This window comes from Chiloscyllium plagiosum, unplaced genomic scaffold (assembly GCF_037043375.1).
Source record: "Chiloscyllium plagiosum isolate Xiang-an unplaced genomic scaffold, Cpla_swu_hap1 HiC_scaffold_27, whole genome shotgun sequence".
NCBI lineage: Eukaryota > Metazoa > Chordata > Chondrichthyes > Orectolobiformes > Hemiscylliidae > Chiloscyllium > Chiloscyllium plagiosum.
Window position 1 is genome coordinate 81,005,204 of NW_028270165.1, and position 8,529 is coordinate 81,013,732.

Genomic DNA, 8,529 nt, shown 5'->3' on the forward strand with positions numbered 1-8,529 from the left:
CAAAAGTACCTATTTAATTTTCTCAAAAAGCACCTTCGTTAAACGAGGTTGGGCTCCCTGGAGTAAGTGAGGTCTGCAGAGGCTGGAGATCAGAGATGGAAATGTGTTGCTGGAAAAGCGCAGCAGGTCAGGCAGCATCGAGGGAACAGGAGAATCGACGTTTCGGGCATTAGCCCTTCTTCAGGAAATGAAGAAGGTCCTCCCTGGAGTACCAATGGGACAGAAAGCAGCGAAGTGAAATGATTGGAGATAGCGTTGAATAGGTTGACGTGAGTGGTGCGGTGTTTGAGGGATGTCAGCGATGAGGGTCGATTGGAAATTTGGGACAGCTCTCTTCGGAGAACAGAAGTTTGAAATCTGGCCCGATTGAAGCTTTCCAAGTCATGCGAAGTCTAGACAGAGAAAGTAATGTAGTCAAAATGCTCCCACCCCTGAAAGGATCGGCAACGATTCGGCAGAGTTTTAAAGTCATGAGGAAAAGAACCAAAAGTGACATTAGGAAGAACGCTTTCGTACAGGGAGTGGTTGGGGTCAGTAAATCCCTAACTGACACTGACAAAGAGGCAGATTCATCAGACGCAAACGGGAATCCGGTGGTCATGTTTAAAGTAACAATGTGCAGAATTACATGGAGAAGGCAAGAGAATGATACGAATAGAGACCCACGTTCACTTACTGTGTCGACCCAGCAGAGCGAAGGTGGGCCGCATGGCGTCTGTCTGCGCTATGGCACATGATTCAGAGTGAAATCACAGTTCGACCAACAGAATGTGGGAAGTTAGAAAGAGTTGATATTTACACAGCCTCCATACGTCTGCGCAACAGCCTATAAGACGACAGCAGTGGAGATCTTTGACATCAGTCTCGAACGTGCTTCCCACGCGCCAGACGAAAGGCTGAAGGGACCCGTGGGAAGCGCCGCAGTGCGTCGGAGCCGCGTGGCGCAGCGGGAGCGTGCTGGGCCCCTAACCCAGCGATTGATGAATCGAAACCCTCCTCTGTTATTGTTCAGTGTCTCCTTGAGCGACTTTCCTTTGCGATGGTACTTCGTTCAGCATCTTGCTTTTCAAACGACTTCCTGAGTGTCTAAATGTCGATATCGGCGCTCTGTTCTGTTCCCTGACATGTCATTTGCTTCCCAAAACTTCGGGTATCTGATCTCAACATATCGCATCGATACACAAGTCAAATTTACACAGTTGCGCTGGCACCCTTGTGGAGCTCTGAGTTGTCTTGTCCTGTTCTCTGTCGGTGTGTCCTGATCTCGTTTGAAACCTCTTCTCTCAGGTGGCAATGAACCGGTGAAGTTGAAACACATGACTTGTTGTTTTAGTCCATTTCCTGCAGTAAAGAAACCAACAGCCGTGTAATAAAAGACTTTCTGCAGGATTGCTGTGTCAAGACAAATTCTGAACACCAAGCAGGCTGCACAAAAATGCACTCATATCAATTTACCTGAGGGAAGAGTCTCCAGTGTCCATTTCTCTCTGTCCCGGCAGCACAGCATCTTTCTATCTCTCCGTTAACAAGACTTTTGGAACAAGTTCAAAGTTGCCCATTTCCTACGCATGACTGTAACTGACTTATCCTGCCTCACGTAATAGTGTGAGAGAGCAGAAGAGTGAATGGGCTCTGCCTTCCACCAGCACAGCTTGCAAGTAGAAACGAAATGGTTCAATTATCCACTAGTGGAGACAACCCGGTCCCTGGGGATGGGACAAACAGCAGCGTCTTGGGAGCAGGGAGACTGATTGAGAAGCAGATGTTCTTGAAACACTTCCCTACTTGCAATTCTGGGAGCAATGCACAATGTATTTCGTACTGAGCAGGTCTCACCTGCTTCCGGAGGTGGCTGCACCCATGGCTGGTGGCTCGTTAGTCTGGGGTAAGATTCTAGCTTTGGGTCTTCGATCATATGCAAAAATGGCCGATGAATTTTCTCAAAAAGCCGCTTTATTAAATAAGATCGGACTGCCTGAATTAGGGACGGCGCAGAGCTGCCATTGCAGTGAACACGGCGAAGGGAAACACTTGTTCAAAGTGAGAACAAGTATTGCAGATTTTTCGCCCGCGCAATCCGAGTCTGAATGAATCCTCCACCTGTCTTCCGCTCAATTCTGAGGGTGATACTTCAGGAAGCGGGGAAGTGAAGTGATTGCAGACAGCGCTGAACAGGTTAACGTGAATGGTACCGTCCTGAGGAATGTCAGCAATGAAGGGAGATTGGAAAATTTGGGGCAGCTCTCTTTGGAGAACAGAGGGCTGAAAGCTGGTCTGATTGAAGTTTTCCACGTCATGAGGGTTTTAGACAGAGGAAATAATGCAGTGAAAATGCTCCCAGGCCTGAAAAGATGGAGAACGATTTGGCAGAGATTTAAAGTCATCAGGAAAATAAGTAAAAGTGACATTAGGAAGAACATTTTCGCACAGGGAGTGGGGTCAGTAAGTCGCTGTCTGACAGTGACAAAGAGGTAGATTCAATGGACACAAACGGGAGTTCGGTGGGGCATGTTCAATATAACAATGTGCAGATTTACAGGGAGAAGGCGACAGAATGAGACACTTATTTACATATTGTGTTGAACCAGCAGAGCTAAGGTGGGCTGCGTAGCCTCAGTCTGCGCTGTCCCACATTTCGTGATTCTGAGTGAAATCGGAGTTGGACCAACAGAACGTAGGAAATTTGACAACGGGTATATTCTGCCCACCAGGATACTCCATCACAGCAATGAAGGTGTTTTTACATCATTCTCGAAGGTACATGACACAATGCAGATTCAAAACCGAGTATTCCTTTGAATCACTGAGTAGTTTGTTTACAGTTATTCAGTTGAGGTGAGCGGAGTTGCGCATTGGGAGCCACTCCAGTTGATAGGTCGAAGCCGTTTTCTCCTGTGTGATAGTCCCACCAGCACTCCAATTTGCTGTGCTTCCAGTCAGTAGATGCAGATTACTATCCCATACTGACACACGGGCCACGATGACCCAGCTATGGTGACAAGCTTGTGAAGGGCTGAGTGCTCTTCTCCTGTTCTCTGTCTGGCTGCTATGATCCGAATCATCAAACCTCTCTTCTCCGAGATAGGAATAAACTGGTGAAGGTGAAACACATCAGTTGCGGTGTGCTCCATGCGCAGGAGGCCCTGCAGTAATTCCCCACGCTGTTTCACACAGCAGCATCCTCTCGGTGAATTACGCTTGGCAAAAAAATCGATTGAACCAAATCAGTGTCCGCCACTGGATTTTACTGACACCGTTTATAAAATTCAGGCTCACCGTTAATGTGGAGAGAGGCCGTCAGACTGTAGTTTCCGCTCCTTCTGTTGAATAAAGATAATTTTAACTGTGTCCAGTGAGAGGAAAGGATTTGCTGTTGGTGGGAAACATTTCTATCTGAACTCGCTATCACTCTACTGATAGATTGAAACATAAAGCTGGGAGTCTCTGGATAATGTTGTAAAAATATCGGTATTACGTTAATTCACACCTCGCTGTAACCAACTAAACGAAGCGGCTGCCCAGAGGGAGACGGCTGTGTTTAAATCCGGTGATGAACTGGGGGAGCTGAGCATTTACCCAGACAATGGGCACACCACCTCCCTGACACAGTGTTCACAAATCAAACAGACAGCAAAGCTTCACGTGTGATCGAAAATTTCCGTGAAGAAGATTTGGCTCAACAGATATCGAGAGTGAACCTGCTCCTTTCTTGATTTGAAATGTAAGAAGTTGACGTCAGTGAGACTGACGTAATTCGAACACGCAACCTTCTGATCTGGAGTCAGACGCGCTACCGTTGCGCCACAAACTCACGGGTTACCCGCGACCTCTCTTCATGCTTAAGGGAAGTGATCGCACTGCAATGATTTTACGTTATGAGTAACAACGGAGATCAACAGTTCATGTGTGTTTTGTCTCTGCCCCCTCTCCTTCTGTCTCTCGAAGTAATTTCCAACTCTACCTCAATAAAAAAGGTTAAAGAACTGTGGATGCTGTATATCTGAAACAAAAAACAGGAGTTGCCGGAGACCCTTCCACAGAACTGATGGTGATTGGGAAAACGTTGGTTAAAATGCAGAAGATATTGTGGGAGGAAGGCGGATGCAGTAAATGATAGATCAGGACAGAGCCCAAAGCGAGGGAAGAACTGTGGACAGGAAAGGGAGTTGATAACGATCTGCGTGGGAGGGTGAATGGAGACTGTTCGTGGCTAAGAATAGGTAGTGTGTAATGACAGACTATGTGATAACAAGGCTTGGTGTGTGTGGAAGGGACGAGGATACTATGGATTTCAGGCCCGAGAATTATTGAATTCGATATTGGGATCAGAGGGATGTATGCCCCCCAAGTGTAATATTCGGTGCTCTTCGTTCTGCTGGTGCTGAGCTTCGCTGGAACACTACAGCAAACCTGAGACAGAGATGTTGGCCAGGGAACAGGGTGAGGTGTGGAATTGGCAGGCAACTGGAAGCTCAGGGTCTTTTTTGCAGGTAGAACGTAGATGTTCTGTGCAGCAGTCGCCCAGCTTATGCTGCGTTTTCCCCAATGTAGATGAGACCACATTATGAGCAGCAACTGCAGTCGACTGGGTTGTGGGAAGTGCAGGAAGTGCTGCTTCATCTGGAAGGTAAGTTTGGGCCCTTGGATAGAGACGAGGGAGCAGGTAAATGGGCTGGTGTCACACATTCGGCAGTTGCAGGGGAAAGTGCCGTTGGACTATTGGGGTGGGAATGGGGTTAGGCTTGGTGGGAATGAAGGAAGAGTGGACCCAAGGTATAACTCCTGCCCATTTACCTATCTGCCAAATAGAGGAATTTGTTAAGTGTGTACAAGGACATTTTCTAATTCACAATGTGGATGTACATACTGGCGAGGGTGCAAACCCTAAGGGCCAGCAACCATAATTCTATTAACTTTAGAACAGTGATTGAAAATAATATATCAGATCTAAAAGTTGAAGTTCTAAATTGGAGGAAGACTCAGGTATTAGGCAAGATCTTTCAAAAGCTGATTGGGGGCAGATGTTCGCAGGTTAAAGGACTGCTGGAAAATGGGAAGCATTCAAATATGAGATAACAAGAGTCCAGACACAGTATATTCCTGATTCGGAGGTGCCGGTGTTGGACTGGGGAGTACAAAGTTAAAAAATCACACCACACCAGGTTATAGTCCAACAGGTTTACTTGGAAGCACACTAGCTTTCGGAGCGACGCTCCTTCATCAGGTGACTGTCTGACATAGAGTATATTCCTGTTCGGGTGAAAGGAAAGGCTGGTCGGTTGGGGAATGCTGGATGACTGGAGAAAATGAGATTTTGGTTAAGATAAAGAAGGATGTATATATCAGGTATCGGCAGAGAGATCGAGTGAATCCTCAGAGTATAAAGGCAGTACGAGCATACTTAAGAGGGAAATCATGAGGGCAAAAAAGGGGACATGAGATAGCTTTGGCAAATGGAGTCATGGATAACCCAAAGGGTTTTTATAAATACATTAAGGACAAAAGGATAACAAGGGAGAGAATAGGGCCCCTGAAAGATCTGCAAGGCGGCCTTTGTGTGGAGCTGCAGTAGATGGGGGGCGGGGTGGGGGCGGGTCGAGATACTGAACGGATATTGTGCATCAGTGTTTACTGTGGAGAAGGGCATGGAAGATATAGAATGTGAGAAAGTAGATGGTGACATGTTGAAAAAAATGCCCATATTACAGATGAGAAATTGCTGGATATCTTGATATGCATAAAAGTGGATAAATCCCAAGGACCTGATCAGGCGTACCCTAGAACTCTGTGGGAAACTGGGGAAGCGATTGCTGGGGCTCTTACTGAGATATTTGTATCATCAATAGTCACAGGTGAGGTGCCGGAAGGCTAGAGAGTGGCTAATGTGGTGCCACTATTTAAGAAAGGTGGTAAGGAAAAGCCAGGGAACTATCGACCAGTGAACCTGACATCCGTGATGGGCAAGGTTTTGGAGAGAATCCTAAGAGACAGGATTTACATGTACTTGGAAAGGCAAGAATTGATTAAGGATAGTCAGCATGGCTTTATGCCTGGGAAATCATGTCTTATGAACATGATTGGGTTTTTTGAAGAAGTAACAAAGTGGATTGATGAGGGCAGAGCGATGGACGTGATCTATATGGACTTCAGGAAGGCGATCATCAAGGTTCCTCATGGGAGACTGGTGAGCAAGGTTTAATCTCACGGCATGCAGGGACAACTAGCCATTTGGCTACAGAACTGGCTAGAAGGCGGAGGCTGGCTTTTCAGACTGAAGGCCTGTGACCAATGGTGTGTCACAAGGATTGATGCTGGGTCCGCTACTTTTTGTCATTTATATAAATGATTTGTATGTAAATGGAGGAGGTATAGTTAGCAAGTTTGTAGATGACACCAAAATTGGAGGTGTAGTGGACAGTAAAGAAGGTTACCTCAGATCACAACGGGACATTGATCAGATGGGCCAATGGGCTGAGGAATGGCAGTTGGAGGTTAATGTAGATAAATATGAGGTGCTGCATTTTGGAAAATCAAATCAGAGCATGACTTTTACACTTAATGGTAAGTTCCTTGGAAGTGTTGCTGAACAAAGAGACCTTGGAGTTCAGGTTGATAGTTCCTTAAAAGTAGAGATGCAGGCAGATTGGATAGTAAAGAAGGCGTTTGGTGTGCTTTCCTTTGTTGGTCAGAGCATCGAGGATAGATGTTGGGAGCTCATGTTGCCACTGTACAGAACATTGGTCAGGCCACGTTTGGAATATTGCATGTAATTTTGGTCTGCTTCCTATCGGAAAGATGTTGTGAAACTAGAAAAGGTGCAGAAAAGATTTACAGGGATGTTGCCAGGGTTGGAGGTTGGAGGGTAGGAAGGTTTTTTGGGGATTTGGGCCAAGTGCTGGCAAATGGGACTAGATTAGGTTAGGATATCTGGGCTGCATGGATGAGCTGGACCGAAGGGTCTGTTTCCGTGTTGTACATCTGTGTCACTCTGTGAGACTCCATGGGATTCTCTGCCCAAGAGAGCAGTTGAGACAGCTTCATGAAGTTTATTGAAGACGCAGTTGGATCGGTTTTTGCATGGTAGGGGAATTAAGGGTAGTCGGGATAATCCAGGTTGGTGGAGCTGTGATCTTAATGAATGACGGAGCAGGCTTGACCAAATGGTCTACTCCTGCTTCTGTTACTTTAAATCTGTAACACTGCATTTCCCGCGGCCGGAGATTTCCCACGGCACAAAGGACGTTTCCTATAGTATATTTAAACCCCTTGCTTTGCTTGAACTCAAACTGCATAGACTTGGAGGAGAGTGGGATTTGCAAAGTGCCCTCCCCTCCACACGTGCCTTAACTGCAGGACAGCTGTCCGGCCCGCCCTCCATTGTTGACGTCACAATGCGGATGCAGCCCTGTCAGTTTCAGAGTGAAACTCCCTCCCTCTGGGCAACATCTGGGAGTAAAGCAATGTCTCCCTCTTTCCATATACCATCCTCCAGCAGCGAGGGGGAAGGGGAGGTAGGTGTGGGTGAAGCACTGTTCACTTGTAGCAACTGGAGTGAATCCAGGGAGGGAGCAGACACTCCAAAGGTGCTCAAATACTTTCTATCTCTCTTAAAGCTATTTTCCTTGTGTATTCCCTCAGTTTGGCATGTATACAGTTTGCACCCTAGAAAAGGATTGCTCCTTTCCTCATGTTCACAACGAAAAGGTGAGATTCTCAAGGAACTGAGCAGCATTTAAGGGATTGGCACATTGCTCAAAAAATGGAGGACGCCCTGGGCCTGTGGCTCGTTGGTCTAGGGGTATGATTCTCGCTTCGGGCCTTCTGGTGCGTGGGCATGCGAGAGATCCCGGGTTCAAATCCCGGACGAGCCCTTGTTTCTTACACTGCCTTGTGCGCAAACGGCCAGTCAATACCCTCAAAAAGCAGCTTATGAACGCGGCAAGGGCAGCACTTATTCAAAGAGAATACGTGCGTTACTTCACACAGAGGGTGGTGGGCGTTTGGAACGCGTTGCCAGCAGATGAAGGAGAGGCAGGCACGGTCGATTCATTTAAAATGCGTCTGGGTAAATGCATGAGTGGGTGGGGAGTAGAGGGATTGACCGACAGATTTAGACAGTACATTTGGATCGGCTCAAGCTTGAAGGGCCTGTTCCTGGGCTGTAAACTTTCTTTGTTCTATATGGTGTATATCTGATATTGTTGACTGTTGTAAAAGTTTCTTTGTAATTATTATTCACCTTCTCATGTATTAATGGAGTTACGTCCTTTTTTTGTCATAATTTTTTATTTAATAGGTCAGCAGGAAGTCATTCAGCAATTTTACTGCCTTCCTTTTCTCAAACAGCCTTAACATTTCATTTTCATATCCTTGATTCAGCTCCATTTCCAGCATCTTTGTAGGCAGTTTGTTCCATGTTATTGTCACTGAAATGAAGTTTTCCTCCATGCACAGCTAAGCCGATCTGGCTGCATGAGGGTTTTCAGGTTTCTGTGGCCTGGATAATATGTGATTAGCAGACATCTCGCA

The 8,529-nt window shown here is 46.5% G+C and overlaps 1 non-coding gene across 1 annotated transcript; it reads left to right on the forward strand.

Annotated features, from left to right (window-relative positions):
* Positions 1-7,781: 7,781 nt before the first annotated feature.
* trnap-cgg (transfer RNA proline (anticodon CGG)) lies at positions 7,782-7,871 on the forward strand. Its single transcript is given in 2 exon segments — positions 7,782-7,817; positions 7,836-7,871. It is a non-coding gene; the product is annotated as a tRNA-Pro (tRNA).
* Positions 7,872-8,529: the final 658 nt, after the last annotated feature.